The sequence below is a fragment of the Nipponia nippon genome, unplaced genomic scaffold (genome assembly GCF_047370975.1).
Source record: "Nipponia nippon isolate SJK-2023a ecotype South Korea unplaced genomic scaffold, ASM4737097v1 scaffold_8, whole genome shotgun sequence".
NCBI classification, from domain to species: domain Eukaryota; kingdom Metazoa; phylum Chordata; class Aves; order Pelecaniformes; family Threskiornithidae; genus Nipponia; species Nipponia nippon.
The window spans coordinates 44,475,197-44,493,002 of record NW_028262402.1 but is presented as its reverse complement, the minus strand read 5'-3'; the positions used below and the strand labels follow the sequence as shown (position 1 = coordinate 44,493,002).

The following is a 17,806-nucleotide window of genomic DNA, read 5'->3' as shown; positions in this document are numbered from 1 at the left end:
AAATTTCCAAGCTAACTGAAATACTACTGCTAAAGTCTTAACACTCTGGTTTTTTTTCCAGTCACTGTAATCATGCAAAATTAAACTCAAGGAATGCTAGGATTCTTACAGAGCTATGATTGCTCCTGCAGGCATTCACTGCCACCTGTTAGCATTAGAAAGTACAATGCTCTCTTCATTATCTACTGCCCTTGATATATTTAAAATTTTCATCTAGTCAGAATGCTGAAACTTCACATGACCATTTAAGGAAGCTTTTGAAAATGTTAAACGGGAAACAGGTGTAAATTCTACATATTTGACCTAGTGATTATCCACTTCTCTTTAACAAAAAACAATTGCATTACAGTATCATTAATATCAACTAAGACAAATATTTCTTTAAGTTAATGTTATACTTTTTCTTTCACATGCCATGTACAATAGAAAAATTCAAGGCTCCTCATGTCAAGCAAAAATAATATCCAAAACCATCTAAATCATCATACAAGGTAATGAAAACAATTTCACTGTTTGGAAAATTCTGTTAATCAAGAACAGGTCATTGATGCACTTAATGATAATTTGCAAAACGCTATTCTTCTTGAAATAGGTTAAAAATGAAAAAAAAAAAAGAACTAATCACAGCATCCATCTGTTATTTATAGTAAAATGAATTGGTAAATAGCGAATATTTATTACTTAAGCAAAGACAGTTTTCCAAATAAAGTTGATGGCATGCTGCCAATAAGTAGAATACATAGGCATTTGGCAAAATGCCCTTTCCTTGATGCAAAACTGTTCTACAGTGATTCTTGCTGGATATGTATTTTTCTTTACCAAAATGCTTCTTAATCCCTAATTTATAAGATACTATAAATCAATTCATCAGATGTGTTATTAAGCTTTCTTCTCTATAATTGAATATAACCACTGCTGGAATTACCCAAGGTAAGAACTGCTATAATTTAGGCAAAGACAAAAAGACACTATGGATCTGATCCAAACAATGCTGCTGTCAAAGCAAATCTTTCTCACCGACCACTGAAGGCTTTGAGCCTATTAGGACAGCTCTTCCTAGGCTTGACAGAAAAATCCACCTATACCATTAAGGTACAAATTAATACAAACAACTCAAAAAAGGTTTGCAAGCTCAACAATGAAACAGCATGTTTTGTTGTGCACCTTTCTCTACTAAGATTCACTTTTTAAAAATTAATCACATCACCGTACATCAGGAACAAACTTCAACATCTCAGGGAAGGTAGATAGTCCATAAAGTCTGAAAGTCTGATCTTAATAAACACTTCTGAAAGCACACATCAGAGCTATCCAAACTATCCATCTTTATTGGCAATACATATTGTGATACCCACACTAAACAAGGTAACACTAAATACCATTTACCCTTTCTACCTAATGAATATCTACTGTTTCATCACTGATGAATATCAACTCTGGCTTGGTTAAGCTGGCTGAAAACCACTAACATATATTTTTTCCATGGAAAAAACCCACACCCTATTTTTAGGTGAAAAAAGAGAGTGTGTTCATGCTCCATAAGCTGTTGAAGCATATCTGAAACAATCAAAATAACAAGACTACAGTGTAAATCCCAAATTTGTTAACATATTTTAAAATAGTATGTAAGAAGTTCTAAATGAAGTCACATCATTGTATTTACGTTTTATAGCTATTTCTGGGTGTTTCTGTGAAACAAAAGGGCATACTCATGACTAAATTTGTCATTATTCACAAATCTACTCACTCTTTCTCACTAGTATGAACAGCTTTCTGAACTATGCTGCAATACAAGCTCAGCATTGAAGGTACCTAGTCGTTGTTTTTCTTGAGAAATGCTAGCAGTTACGTTGGTGTAGAGACATAAGGCTGTAAATTCCTATCCTCCATCAGTACCACTGACCTCAGAGCAAACCCCACAACTGGCTACAGGCATTCAACATCCATCATTGCTCCTGAAACCTAATCTTTCAGGGAAGGACAGCTGCACTAGGCAGCAGTTAAGCAGCTTTCTAAGACACACTATTATCCCAAACAAACATAAATAAAAAAATAAAACTTCCTGTCCTACTTTCTGACCAGTGTTATAGAAATCTCTCACTGCATGTACTTAACATGAAATTAATGACTTTTATCTACACATAGGATGACAAAATTCTAATCTAGTAACCAGAGCCTTTTTTTTTTAAATTTGCTGCTTCTTACATTCAAGATGTAGCTGTTTGCTTATTAACAAAAAAATAGCCAAATTTCTACAAGTATTAATACACAGTACACCTGTAAAGGGGATTTTAACAAAATGTAGCGTAAGAGGTAAAGAAATGATGCACCTGACGTTCAGAGCAGTGAAAACCTAGGCAGGAAATCTCTGGTCCTACATTTATAAACTGCCTTTGAAAAAAAGACCTCCCTGCCTACAGTAAATTCCACAGAGGAAGAAAGCCCCTTCCTTTAAGAAAAGTAAAAAGAAAAGAAAATTAGAAGTGTGATTCACACAAGTTTAATTACGCAGATAAATTAATCATGTCTCTATGCTAGAAATCATGACACACATCTGTCTCATAAATCCCTTCTTTCTGTGGCATAAAGGAGATGAAAGAAAGGTATTGATTATAGAATATCCCTACACATTTTGTGAACTTTAATAAGATCAATTTTACCTTTTTTTTTCAGAAAAATAAAGTAAAAAGCATTGTTCCTTAACTTTAATAAAGAATATGTGCTTCACTTTTACAAAAGCATGCACAAATGTGAAGAAAAAAGAAAAGAAAAAAAGAGAAAAGAGAAAAGGGAAAAAAGAGAAAAGAGAAAAAAGAGAAAAAAGACAAAAAAGACAAAAAAGACAAAAAAGAGAAAAAAGAGAAAAAAGACAAAAAAGAGAAAAAAGAGAAAAAAGAGAAAAAAGAGAAAAAAGAGAAAAGAGAGAAAAAAGAGAAAAGAGAGAAAAAAGAGAAAAGAGAGAAAAAAGAGAAAAGAGAAAAGAGAGAAAAGAGAGAAAAGAGAAAAGAGAAAAGAGAAAAGAGAAAAGAGAAAAGAGAAAAGAGAAAAGAGAAAAGAGAAAAGAGAAAAGAAGAGAAAAGAGAAAAGAGAAAAGAGAAAAGAGAAAAGAGAAAAGAGAAAAGAGAAAAGAGAAAAAAGAAAAAAGAAAAGGGGAAGAGGGGTAAGGGGGGAGAGAAAAAGAGAAAAAGAGTAAAGAAACGGAAGATAGTAGAAATGGCAGTCTCTTTATTCCCCGTACACAAATTTCAGCTTTCTTTGGGAAAGCTTTATAAAAGAACACAGCCTACGGACAGCTCAAAAATGCAGTTAAGAATTTTTTTTTAATTCAATCAGTATTGTAAAGCAAGCAGAATTACCGAGTTCAAACTTAGCAAACAATTATTTTCTAAAGGTCAGAAAGCCTATGACATTGTTACCAGAATGTATTCGAATTTCTTCTCAATGAGTCAAAGCAAGTAACAAAAAGCCAGGCTTCTGGGTAAAACCAGTAAATAAGCCAAGGCGACACACCGAAAACAAAATGGGATGGGCAAATTTGCAAGAGAAATGTATACCTATTTGCAAATTTAGGACCTAAGCCACATTTGTTTCAGTCAGGTTGGCACTGACTATGTTCTTCATGAGAATCAGCCAATTCTGCCATTTAAAAAGACAGATTTTACACAGCACTTACTGAACTCTGACTTACAGATACATAATTTCCAGAACACTAAAAACTCTAAAAGAATGAGCAATACACTAGCTTGTGTTACTCCATACACCACATTTGATATACTGCTTGGGGAAAAAGTACGCATTATCTAACTATAACAACATGTGAGCAGTTCTGCTGGCACTAACCAGGACATCCATTTTGATTGTCTGCAAACAACAAATTAATTTGTGTACCAGTGGAGTGACTCCAATAATTGGAAGATGACTGAAAAACTCAAATAACTCCACTACGCTTAACTATGAAGATGCACAGCACAGGGCATGATAGTATATTAGGGCATCTCCTCTAGTATAATAAATCAAAGCACCTAAAATTCCATCGTCTTCAGTTGGCTGAGAAGGAGGAAGTTTTCTGCATATTCTTTGTATTGGAAAGAACACACAGAATCCCCCGCAGATATCAGACACATAAGTATAAACAGGGGAGTTGATTTTTGCAAAAAAGCTCTATCTGTTTTGGAACTCTACTGCAAGATCAATCACCTTTTCTTTTTTTTTCCTTCTTTTTTTTTGGTCACTGTGCTACTAAGCTTATGGAGAAGGCTGTCATGGCATGTAAGCATAAGACACTTAAATCTGTAAGTATTTTTATCTTAGCGAAGTACAGACTACGTATACCTGCTGACGTAGTTAAAAATAAGCTGATAAACAGAGTATTTAGTGTGAATTGTCACTTTTATGAATGAATTGAAAGAACCTGAACAATAATCATGTTTTTAAAAAGCAATGCTTTCAGTATTTACACAATAATTTATTCAATTTAACCTATTTTTTTTCAAACAAACCGTTTGTATTACTTTGTATCTCTTTTCCCTGCATTTTAGCTATCCATTTCCTATAGGAAGACACAAATATGCAATGTTTTGATAAATATTATCAATCATCAACCAAAGGCCACCTGAGTTTATGAAATGTAAGTTAAAATTATGCAATAGTAGACATATGGTTCTATCAACGCACGGCGGCTTAAACAACAAGTGAAGTGAAGCTTGTTGGAAAGGAATTTACAGGCAAAGCACTCTCATGCAATCTTTTTCTACATCATCATATTTCTCCAGTTGTACTGCAGCTTTCACCGCAGTAGACCACCAAGAGAAGTAACGCTTCCTCTTTGCTCCTACTTGGTAAATCACTGATAGTATATGAAAGAGTATTTCTAAACACGGATTCTTGCTTTAGGCTGCCAAGGTGCCAGCATACATTCATTAATTAGCTTCATTTAAGGCCTTTTCCAAAGAAAACAAGGATTAAGCAAATAAAGTAAACAACTCACAGAGTATGTGAAATTGAGAGTTTTCATAAAAATATTGTATGTTGACTGTGTTATACCAACTGTTTTTAAATAGAATTACAACGTACACAAGCTCCTGTTACAATAGACAGCATTATATGACTCTCTGACACTGAACTTAAACCAGCAAATATCTATACCTTTTTCTTAACTTGTTAAAGAACAAAAGGTTAAAAATCACCATGATCTCATATAAAAATGAAACACAATGATTTGTAGACCTGAACTGTATTACTCCTCTTCATAAACAAAGTGCAAATGAAGTGCCTATTCTCTGCATTTCAGAGACACCGCCTTGGTTTACTGACACTCAGTAAGATGGTTTTGAACAGACGTCTATCATTTGAGAAGACCTTTAAAGTGGATTTCATTACATTTCATCGTGACTTTACCTAAATGCACACATGCACATCTCAGAAAATTAAACTCAGTCAATATTTGCACAACTGTTGTCAGTAATATGACAAAAAGCCTCTTGCTGTAACTGGCCCAACACCACACGATATATTAAACTCCACTGTTTTAAAGACAGGTTATTAAAAAATTAACATACCATAGGGAAACTGCATTTTGATTGTATGACCTTACTGCAATTCAGCTTGAAAATCCTTTTAAATGAGAATTTTCAAAGAGCTTAGTAACGGAAGTTCATTTTGAAGGAAATCCAATATGCAAATATTTCAGCTGTGCTCTTTTACAAATTGTCTGCCTTGTCAGTTTGAAAAACTGAAAATCAACAATGGAACAGTGTAAGTATACTTGACCTTAATGCTTAATGTCTATCAAGAACGCTATGTCTGGTGGATTTTAAATTTCTGAAACTGACACTCAAAAACATAGTGCATCTTCAGCCCAGGTCGCCTAAGTGCTGACTATGCTCCAGCCAAAGCCTTGGAGCCACCACACTCTCAAACTTACGTAACACTTTCAAAGCTAGCTTAAATATACCATCAATCTATGTCTGTTCCTGCCTTGAAGTAATCCTGTTTAGTTTATCTTTTAACCCTACACTTGCATGCAACAGTACCATTACTAATCTAATAGAAGAAACACACAGGCAACAAATCTGATTTTCTCAGCTTACAGAAAATATAAAATGCGGGGAGACATTCAAATCTGACTTTTCCTGAAATCTGCACCTCCGAGTCGACACTCATCCCAAATTGCCAGAGCAGTCAGGAGAGCAGGGAGGAAAGAACACAGGACTGGGGAAAATGGATTAATTAGGGTAAAAAAAACCAAAATAATATACAATTTGTATGCATCTCCTAAGTAACTGCAGTCTCATCTATTAGTAAGGAACAAATAACTGGCAACTTTGCTTTTGACATTAGGCATCTGTGTAAAAAATGTCTGGTGAAAGACTGAGTGTCTCCCATGTACTGGTATTTGCTGTATGAGAGCAGTTTATACAGGCCCCTAGTGGCTCAGCACACACACCAGCAGATGAAGGGGAATTCCTACTCTTCAGCTTGTGTAGTTTTGGTCCCTGCATTATTCAAACCAAGGAACGAAGGGCAATCTTAAAAACGAAAGGTGAATCACTGACTAGACTTAAATCACCAGTTATTTTGGTCTTTCGCACGCCTCCAAGTCTGTTCTTGCAAACCCTAAGATTAAGCACCGATTTACTATCACCCGTTGAGTTCACTGACAGTGCTGGTGTTTGAGTTACATAACCGTCATCACAGCAGAACACAATTCACATTATTCTTCAGTGCTCGTTTTAAAAATAGTATGATTGATGGGTCTAAATGCAGGTCCTAAGACCCATTCCTGAAATCTAGAAATACTGAGATACCATTTTCCTTTCCACACACCATTCCTGACAGTTTGCCATAGCACACACAAACCATAATGAATTTCTTAGTTCCTTCTTAGAGTAGAAGTCTTCTACTTAAGCAAAGCTTTCAGTGCTTTAAGTGGATACAGAGAAGCTATACATCATTTCTGCATTGAGAGAAATCTAAATATACTCCACCATATTACCACAAGTGACAAAACTAAAATTGGAAAGCTATGCTGTAAAAAGTCTCTCATTAAATCCTTCTTCTTTTCTATGTAACACTCGCTGCCTTGAAAATCCCATGCCAGTACATTTACAGCTTTTAGCAATCTTGACTGGGCAAAATTTGACAGCTGAATTTATTAAACTGACCAGTTTGTCAATTTCACACATAAAAAAAGCAGTAATAGCAGATCTCATGGGACAGAATTTAAAGAACCTATCAAAAAATTGCCATCTAAAGTAAGATGCAAGTATATATGATTAAGAGAGGGGAGAATCCTTTTTTTCTTCAGAGTTGTTCTGTTTAATAACAAGAATTGTAGGAGCTTTGTGTGCTCCCAGCCCAGGAGAAAATGATGTCATTTACTATACACTTTTTCATCAAGAAAAGAAAGTACGGACCGTTATAACATTATAAAGCACTAGCAAATACCAGAGGAAGGAAAAACATGGTACATACACATTTTTCCATCTCTGCATCAGAATTCCCAATAAATGTCCTGTTATTACAGAAGTTGCTTGTGCCTGAACAAAAGGTATGTTGGAAGCGATCTCTGAAAGGCTGAGAAGACAATCATAACTTCCCACATTAATCCTAAGTTTAAGAGAATACAGGCTTCACCAAAAATACTCATGTCTGCAAATAGGAAACTCCAAAGCAAATCAGGATCTACAGACTCATCTCCAACGCAACGCCATCTCAGGCGACAAGTGAAGGAACACATAAAACCCTAACTATTCTGTGTAAATAAAATGACCCTTCTATCTATGCCGAAACTGAGAATATGGACATGGTAAGCATGGTAAAGAAGCTGCCCTCCTTCCACAAGGCAGTTAACTTTACAAAGGCCAGGCAAAAGGATAAAATACGCATGACAGCAGTCTGGAGAAGTAACAAGGAGGAGCAGACATTCAAAAGCCATACATGCAAGGGTAAGAGGTAATCGCTTATTAAAGAAATAACATAGTTCTGTCGGGGAGGGAGGAGATAAAATACAGGCAAAATACGGAATTTGGTGGAAGAAAACAACTGTTTTATTTGCCAGCCTGGGAGAGCTCCTGCAGCAGCGAGGAGTGCCTACTCGCACGGGCAGACGGTGCAGAGGGAGCTGCTAAGTTTGCTGAACAAATTCAAGAGCCCCTTTGTAAGCGCTCGGAAAACTGAGTTTCCAGCCCGATGTGCTTCCTTTCAAGTGGTTTCGGGAGAGTAAACAAAGAAATTAAAAGCCTAACCTGTGAAAAGCTTCGCATCTCCGTGCCTCCCCGCTCCGCCGAGAGAGAGGAGGAGGAGGAGAAGGAGGAGGAGGAGACGAAGGAGGAGGAGGAGGAAGAGGGAGCCCTCCTCGGACCGGCGCTGAGGGTCCCTACCGGCCGCTCTCCCCCACACTCCCTCCCCAGCGGCAGGCGCCTCGTCTCTCACCCCTGCTACCTTACCCCTTCTCCCCACCCGTCAGAATAAACAAAATAATTAATAATTCACTCGCCAAAGCAAACAGCCAACGTGTAATTAGCGTAGCCCCCCTCCCCGCCAGTGTACAGTAGCATTGAGCGGAAACGTCGACTCCGATCCATCACTCGCCCTCACCCTGCCCCATCCCCCGTCCCCGCACCGCAGCTCCCCGAGCAGGCCTCGCCGCCAGCCTGAGACCCGGCGGAGAGCAGAGGGGAGCGGGCTGGCAACGGCCGGGGGGAGCCCCGGGGCATCCAAGGGGAGAGTTGTATGTGAGGCACATGTGTGCCAGGCTGCACACACGCACGCACGCACACACCCGTGCACACACACACATTTTTATGCGCGCTCACAGGCACAAACGCGCCGAAAGAGGCGGCAAAGACGGAGCGGCGGCGGGGGAAAAAATAGGTCAGGAGCGGGGCAGTTACCTGGTCATGCTGGCTCCCCCGGTCCCAGCAGCAGCCGCCGCCGCCGCCTGCCCGCCCGCCGCCGCTTCCCGCCGCCCCCGCTCGTCTCCGAGGCGGCCAATTTAATCCAAGCCCCGCAGCAGCAGCAGCAGCAGCAACAACAGCAGCAGCAGCTGCTACCAGCGGAGCCCCCCGCCGCTGCTGCCTGGCGCTGGTGCGTGTCTTTTACAGTCCGGCGCCGGGGAGCGGGAGAGAGTCAACGAGAGTCCGAAAATCCAGCATCCAGAAGAGCCAGGTCCCCGCCTGCCTCCTCCTGCCAGCGCCACCTCTCCTCCGCTCTGCTCTGTTCCGCTCTGCTCTTCTTTTCTTCTTATTCTTCTCGTTCCTGCGGCGGCGGCTGCTGCTGCTCCCGGGCGCGCTCTCTGTTCCCGAGCTGCTGCTCCGTTTCCCCTCCTCCTCCTCCTCCTCCTCCCTCTCTCTCCTTCTTCCTTCCCCTTTCGTTCTTTTTTTTTTTTTTTCTTCCCCCTTTTCTTTTCTTCCTTCGCCTCTTTTAGCCGATCTTTTCGCTACAAATAGCAGCGAGGTTGCCCACCCGGGCTGCCCCCCACTCTCCCTCCCCCCTCCTCCAGAAAAAGTGCAGCGCAAACAAAAGCGAGGGAAGAGGGCACGGGGCGGGCGGAGCGGGGAGGGCAGAGACACGGGAAAAATCCCCAGAAACCGTCCCCGAGAGCCGAACCACGAGCAGCCCTCCCCCCACCGCGCCTTGCTTCTCCGGGGGAGAACGGGGACGCCGTGGGTACACTGGTGGGGACGACGCCCTCCCGTTTCGTGGGTTTGTTGTTGTGGGCTTTGGGTTTGTCGGTTGCCGGTTTGGGTTGGGGTTTTTTTATCCTCTTATGCTGCGTGGCTCACAGGATCTGTGTGGCCCCAAGTGTTAGGGAAAGCTTGTTGCCGAGCTCGGTGCCTCTGCGCGCGGGCCGGGGGGGGGGGGGGGGCCGAGGAGTGACCGGAGGAGCGATGGGGGAGCGGAGACCGGCAGCGCCTGCCCCAACCCGGGCCGCAGACTGACCGAGGGCGGGAGCCACGCACCGCGCGGGGCACCCGCGCACGCACACCAGCGCGCGGCCGGGCGGTGGGGGAGGGGAGGGTGACGTCACTCCGTGGCGGCCTGGGGAGGGGGACGTCTCCCGCCCGGCTGCCCGTGGAGGGCGCCCACGGCCACACTAACCCCGGGGCGGAGGCGGGGGGCATACGAGTGGGGCGACGGCCGGGCCGCAGGGCTGCGGGCGACGGCCTGTGGCGAGTAACGCTGCCCGTTGTCTCCCTCCCACCCCAGCCTCCCTGGACAAGTGAGATTCACCGGACTTTAAAGGCTTAACTTCTCGTCCGGGTTTGCACCCAGCCAGTTAAATCGCCGGGGGTTACCGGATGTGCCAGTCCAAGAGGGCTGTTACGAGGGGTTTTATAAAGTGATATTTACTTATTCAGTCAAGTCCCTAATTTTCTTCCTGAAGAATGACAGATTTCATGCTGAGTAACACCACATGTTGCTTGGAGCAATCGGTGGCGTGCCATGGGGCCAAAAAAAGGTCCCTGCTTTTCTCATCCTGTCTTGTCTAATCCTCTGCAAAGAAGGAACAGTGCATAGGACACAATAGGATTTAGGTGAAAAGCACTTTGGAAAACCTCACCGTTGGCTTCTAACCATATTCAGAAGCCTGGAGCATATGCACTCTGTGCCACAGTTCCTCCAGTGTAAAATGGGGGTAAAGTGTTAGGATAAACACAATAAATGCTAGTCAGTCATTATGGTAACGGGAGCCCATTAAGATTCATGCCATGGAAGTTGCCTTCTGCACGTATGAAGCTGCAGATGCAGCATTGGCCACATCGGTGCTTCTTGTCCTGAGTTTAGCGCTGACTTGCTTCAACCTGATCAAGCTGCGTAGCCCCTGATTCTGAAATGTCATGGTGGTCCATGCAAAGTTCATTGCAGATCATTGCTACTTTTCTGTAAAGAAGAGGGATTTGGGTATTTTCTATCACATAGTCATATTTTATTGGCCCCTGGAAGGTAGCGCTGCCAACATGAAGGCTGACAGAAGTGAAGATAAACTTCATTCCCCCCAAGTCCTATAAATTGCTGTCTTCTTTTGATGCTGCCAGTTACACCACGAAAAATGGTCCCCCAAGTAATCTTACACTTAAAGGAGCACTAGTCCTTTCCAAATAGTATCTTTCAAAGTACCAAATGACTTTGTAAAAAAATTACTTTGTATGAAAAGGTAAATATATGAAATGTAGCACGGATGATTACTTTTTATCTTGTCGGAAAGAAGTCTTCAGTAAAAGACTAACTTTTCAACAAGCACCTGTGGCTTCAAAGTAAAACAACAAAAATCAAAAGCTGGGCAGAACACTATTTATCATAATAAATGTGGTTAAAAAAAGCAAGAATTAAATCTTCACCTTTGCCCCCTTGACTCAGATGCCTGCAGGGCTGTATTTGCTTTGAAATGGCAATACTAAATAGGTATTTCAGGTTTTAATGTTATGCCCCAGCAGTTTTTATCAGTATACTTAGCTGTTTTAGTGCTCTTCATGCTGTGATCCTTGCATGACATTGAAGAATTGAGCAATAAACTCATGCATTTTATATTTTTCATGTGGTATCACAATGTGGATGTGAGTTTTGGGACTACATTTAGCTTTCCATTATCTTAGAGTCATAAGCATGTTGTGTGGCTCTTCCTTCTGTTCAGTCAGCATCACAGTACACATTAGGAATAAATGCATTTTTTTCTATAGTAGTATTAAAACCAGATCTTGTGAATATTATTTGTAAGATTTCCAGGTTTTGTAGTGATGCTAAAGCAAAACAAAGAGAAGAAATTAACCTGAATTCATGAAGTACTATTAAAACCCTGTATACTTACTGTTGCTCTAGTACATATCATCACTTGTCATCAGTAGCACAAATTTTATACTTAAGATAAGTAGTGTACACATATACATACATAAATGTATATACGTGGTTTGGTAATACACTTTTAACATTCCTTCCCTGTTAAGAGGAGCACATCAAGAAGCATAATTCATCTGTTACAAACTACTCATTAAAGTGGATTTCTTTTTTCCAAAATACATAAAAATTTTGAACACGGCATTCTACACTGGTGGTCTATTTTTGTCAAGATTGCAGCAGTACATTACTCTAAGGTTAGTACAGCACTGAATTGGAAAACAGTTACACATTTTATTAACTTTGAAATGTTTCCTGTAAAACACTGAACAATCGCTAGGATTGTAATTAAATTAGGTTTGGAAGATATGAATCTTCTATTATTTTTTTTTAAGGTGGAAGGAAGAAGGGCCTTTTATGCCATTTAGAATTAAGTATCATGTATTCCCTCAGAGTTTTTATAAAAACAGACATCTTTCAGTCGTCATTCAAAGTTAACAGTTTAAATCCTGTTCTTCCTGCTCATGCAGCTGCTTTCAGTGTCCTCACTGAGGCTATGTACCAGCAATGAAGTTTGATGTGAAGCGCAGGTTGTGAGTGCAGGTTTAAAACTCAAAAGACGTAGCAAAGGAGGAAGAGAAATGGGTCGACTTTCCTTCAGGTCAGCTGAATACCTCCCTGCGACCATACTCAGAGTGACTTCTGCCATAGCTCTTCAAGTAGAGGACCAGCCATACTCCTTCATGTCTCAGTCTCATGAATTTCATATATTAAATAGTACTCTATTAATAGTATGCAGTATTATTTTCCTCTCGGCTGTTGTGCCTTGGATTGTTGCTTGCATCCCTGGTAAATGACATCCCACTAAGCTCTTTAGCACAGTAGGACATTCCATTAACAACTGGAACCAGTGGACATTGGGTTACTACACAGGAAGATTAGGAAGGGGAGGGGGAAGCCAGTGGAGGGACCATAAAGGTTACGCTCTAGTTGCCTCTCCCTTTTTTTTTTTTTGTTGGATACATTATGATAGCCGTATATTACAGTTATTTATGATTAACATATGACAAGCTGTCAGCTGAAATCTAACAGATGATTTGTCACAAAACTTCATTAATGCATATTTTAGACATTGGCTTATGAGATGATTATGAGAAACATCCCTGAGTTGCTATACTGATGTTTGAAAATTCTCATTTTTAAGTCACGTACACTGTGAGCTCCTATTATTAAAGATACTAAAACACTACTAGACAAGTAAACACGTGTTGTCTATATGCAAAAATTTATTCAGCTAACACAGTTTGTGTATGCATCCTTTAAATGCTGGTTTAGTACCTCAGCAGACATTCTCAGTACTTGTCTTTATGTTGTAAACATTTGTGATTCATATAAATCTTTTAAGTGATGAAACTTAGATAGTTAGAGACAGAGGTAGGGAGAAGAAAGGGATTTTAAGTGTAGTTTTTTATGATCATTTTTGCCATGTTCGCTGTTTTTTTTCCCACTGTCTTAAAGAGATGAGGCTTTATACACTTGTGTGATCCGCCTGGCATTCCAAACGACTTCTATATGTGCCAACACATTTTAAATCCATTTTGGAGAAAGATTCAGGTCTTATATCCTACAGGTCTCAAACCCTGTTCTAATTTTTCTTCTGTGGAAATAGACATTTGGTAGACGACGGAGACAAGCAGGCTGGTCCACACGCTCGTCCCAGCCCATTCATTGCACTGAGCCAATCACACCACATGCCCTACCAAAGACCCAAGCTAGCTGATGGGCAAAGGGTGATGGAATCAGGTGATGCAGCACATCATAAATACAAAGAAAATTGGGCCTGGTTGTTTCTACTTCTCGGGGAACAACTTGTTGTACTACCTCTTTTTACGTTTTTTTTTTTTAACTGAAAAGAGTAAAAGGCCTAGAAGACTACTAGTTAGTCACACAGTACATGAAAACCTGCAGGGACTTGGAGATAGTGAAGCAGGATCAGCTTTATCGGAGTGCCCTAGAGTGTGTGCCACAAACTGAAAATAAACAGCGGCATATGCAGGGAAAGCTGTAAATAAGATTTGTAGATAGAGGAGACAGCTTTGTCTTTTACTTCTAGAGTATTTGGAGTATCATCTCAGATGTGGTGAGAACTCTGCTAACGATTTAGAAAGAATATACTTAGAATACAGAACACAATCTGGTGGCATTTTTCTTAAAAAATCATGCATATGTATATAATGTACGTACACACAGAGGTGCAGGAGGTCTGTGTCAAGATTTGCTTTCAATTTGAATACAGTACAGTACACGGGGGTTTTTTGCTCTTTGTTTTCTTCTTGTTTCAAAATGTAGCCTTCATGGGAAGAAGGTACCCCTAAATTTTAATGACGGCGGCAGAGAGCTAAGACTAGAAGATCAGGAATATTTTCTAATATCAGAAGAGGAAAATGCGGTCCAATAAGGGAAAATCAATAGCCAAATGACAGCTTACTAGTTCACACCTTTTACGACGATTGAACAGAAAGAGATACCGTGTGTTACTTAGTGAGTGATTATTTCATGGTTGCTCAACATGCACTAGGGAGACTAAAGGCACCCATAGGTCAGAGATCACAATCTGTATAACACTACTTGATGTAAGTCCTACAGCGAGTAACTGAATTCACATATTTTAAAACTCAGGAACAAGAGGAAGATACTAATGCCATTAACTGATTCACAGAACTGGAAGATTTTGTTAATCTTTTATTTGAACGCTGACTTTTAGTTCCTAAGGAGTTTCAGAAAACACGTTGTAGAAAACAGAGTATCTCACAAACTAACAACAACTGGTCCAAGTGAAGCCTCATAAATCTGAACGTTTGTTCCCTTCTGCCAAACCTCAAGGAGGTTCAGATCACAACGTCGTGTATGGCAGTGCTGTACTGTCTGGGGGCTGAGCAGGGGGTAGAGGGAGGAGAAGAAGTCTTAGTTTATTTCCTATCCTTGAACCTTTTGCTTCTTGAATATAGGAGTGTTATGGAATAAGCTGCTCAGAGGGAAGGAGCGTTTCTCCGTTCCTCTCATGTTGCCTCCTTTCTTTTAGTAAATCAAGAGGCATAGACAAGCACTGGGAGGCAAGATATGGACTCTCCTAGCAGAGGTGCTGCGTTAAGAAACCTTGCAAGATAGAATGGGAAAGGGGAAAAAAAAAAAAAAAAGAAAATTCTTCTCATCATCTCTCTCCCTATAGTTACCTACAGTTAATATTTTAAAGTCGTAGTTACTGTGGGCCTATAAATATTTCAATAACAGTATTGATAAATATCTACAGTACCAAAAGAATGATTTTTTTTACTAGAGTGGACCCTATCATGCTCTGTGTTGGCTTTAAGTCTGTCTCAGGATGGCCAGGTTTAAACCTCTTCTGTTGAATCTGATCAATTTGTACAGATTCAATTGAAGTAATTTTTTCCCCCCAACATAACTCCCATAAACTTCAGAGAATGTGTTTCCTATTTCAAAATATAGAAAAGTGTCTGTGACTTGATTATCAGTGTATTGCTAAGGAAGAGTTTCAGCTCAACTTTTAGTGGGCAAGTGTCCACTTTACAAAAATGGTGTCATATTTGATAATTATGTTCAAGTCAAAGACTTTATGGAAAATCAAATTATTCTCTCATTTCTAAATGTGGTGGCTCCAGAGGTAGCTGCAAGTTTAGTGGCAGGTCAGTCTAGGTAAAAACTTCTGAAGTCTTTAGTATAGAGTGCTATTAATCCAGCACTTTTTGTGAGCATTGTGCTCACCTTATTTTCAATTTAAAATATAAAAATAATAAATAAATAAATAAAATATAAAATATTGCAAATTCCATGAATTCTGGTATCAGAAGGAACAATTTCTACAGTATGACCTCGACTGACCTGTGTGAACAGATTAATGGATTTCACTGAAACAGAAAAAATATTTTACTTATAACCACTCTGTTTATAGTACCTTTCCATTGTTTCAGTTTATATTTCCCTTCATCCCATCCATTAATCACTGAATGCAAGCCCACTGAATGTTACAGAATGTAGTATATAAGCTATGCACTATCACGTCCTTTTAAGGAACACTGTGTATTTTAGGCAGAACAAGAGGTGTTAAAACCACATTATCCAAACAAATCTGCTCACCACACAACATTCTCTAATCATTTTCATTCTGTAATCATTTTCATTCTCAGTAATTCAATTAAAACAGAAATTAGGACCACGAGAAAAATCTACATTTTAGCCAAAGAAATTATTCATGAAAAAGGAATGGAAAGATTAAATCTGTTGTATTAAATCCAGATTATTAGCAAGCTTGGGTGCCAAGTAAGTCCTTTGTTTTTCAACGTTGAAAAGCACTTTTCCACATTAAACTAGCCCTGTGAGGCAAATCACATATTAGTCACATTTTTCCAATCAGAGGATTTCTTTTTCAACAAGGAGAAAAAAAATACTTTTCAAAGTTCTATTATAAAAATGAGAACCCCTTCATTATGAACTTCAGCAGACATCTTTTTAGGATGCAAATATAGTTCAATGACCTCCATATAATTTTTTTGTATAGACCCAAGCTAGCACAAACGTGAACTGGTGGAAATCAAATCCACAACCTAAGAATTTGCTGGTATTTTCCCATTTGGTTCCTTCACTGAGAAGGCACAAAGGACACAAGAGGGACAATAAATTTCAACTCCAGTGTTCATGGAATGATAGCAACATGATTCATGTTTTTGATCTCAAGTAGGTTCTGCATATTCAGGATGCAGTTATGATTAAAAAAAAAAAAAACAAACAGAAGATGGGGAACTAGAGACTGACCGTTCTCCAGACTTACTTTTACTTACCTCCTCATCATTTGGCTCTGTGAACTCTTGGTTTTGCGACAATGTTCAAATAGGCTTCTTTCCTCTCAGTGAAGCTACCAGTCTCTTTTCATTCTCTTACAACCACCCACATACAGTTTCTTTGCAGAATCATCTGCTTCTTACATCTTCCAATGTCTCCTTTCTTCTGTCAAGTGACTATGCATTCTTCTCTTTAAATCTCTCCTTTGTCAAATTCCAGCTTCTCTGTTCTGTTCCAAGACTCTGGGTTACCTTTTCATTATTTCCTCTTTCATTCGTTTCCTCTTTTCCAGATTTACCTCATTCTTTCTTCCCCCAAACACCTCTGTCATCAGCCTTACTGTCTCCCAAATCCTTCCACCTTTCATTCCAGAAGTACACTTTTGCTTATGTATGTAATGGGGAAAAGGAGAAGGAGATAATATTACCTAAGCTGCATCTTTTTGAGATCCCAGAAAGGTCAGCACACTTTTGCTCAACACATTGAGAAGGAGGCTGTAACAAAATACTATACAACAATATACATGGCTTTATTGCATCCAGTACCTATACTGTTCTGCAGGACATCCTTCAGAAGCTGGAGGCACTGAGACAGGGAGCAGTCCTGAATGCAGGGTATCCCACTGAATATTTCTTCTTGATATGGCATTCAGTACCTAAATGCTTGTTTGGCTATGAGTTGTTCCACATCTCCCTGCCTAGATCAAATTCATTTTGGTGCTGCAAGGAGTAAGACTGATGTCAGAAGGAGGTGACATATAAGTAATATTTGGAAGCTGTTTTTCTTCAAGATTTTGAAGAGATGGAACATCAAAGGAAAGAAGAGGCTAAGTCACTGTCTTACCTGGTTCTGAGTAAGGAATAGGTCACAAAGATAATGTCATATTGGGGCCCTTCAGGAACAGCAGTAGAAGTCATAAGTTTTTCTGTCAAGAATAGTCTTGGGATCAGAAAGATGTTAATTCAAATATCACTGGTATGATTGACCCCTCTTTTCACATAATAAAGGAGGTAGAAATCCTAGGATTTGCATAATTCACTGTAAATAACATGACAAATCTCAGGGCATTTATAACACTTTGCCTCTGCAGACTCTAGTGAGCAGCAGCTGATTT

General features: G+C 39.9%; 1 protein-coding gene across 16 annotated transcripts in view; it reads right to left on the bottom strand.

Annotated features, from left to right (window-relative positions):
* PTPRD (protein tyrosine phosphatase receptor type D) overlaps nucleotides 1-17,806 on the bottom strand; it is a 1,305,401-nt gene that overhangs the window by 379,860 nt on the left and 907,735 nt on the right. The window contains exon 1 of one of the 16 annotated variants that reach the window (XM_087741436.1): nucleotides 8,895-9,252. The exons of the other annotated variants lie outside the window; for them this stretch is intronic. The gene's annotated coding sequence lies outside the window, so the exon portion shown is untranslated. Of the gene's footprint in view, nucleotides 1-8,894; nucleotides 9,253-17,806 lie in introns of those variants that run through there. 16 annotated transcript variants of the gene reach the window in all.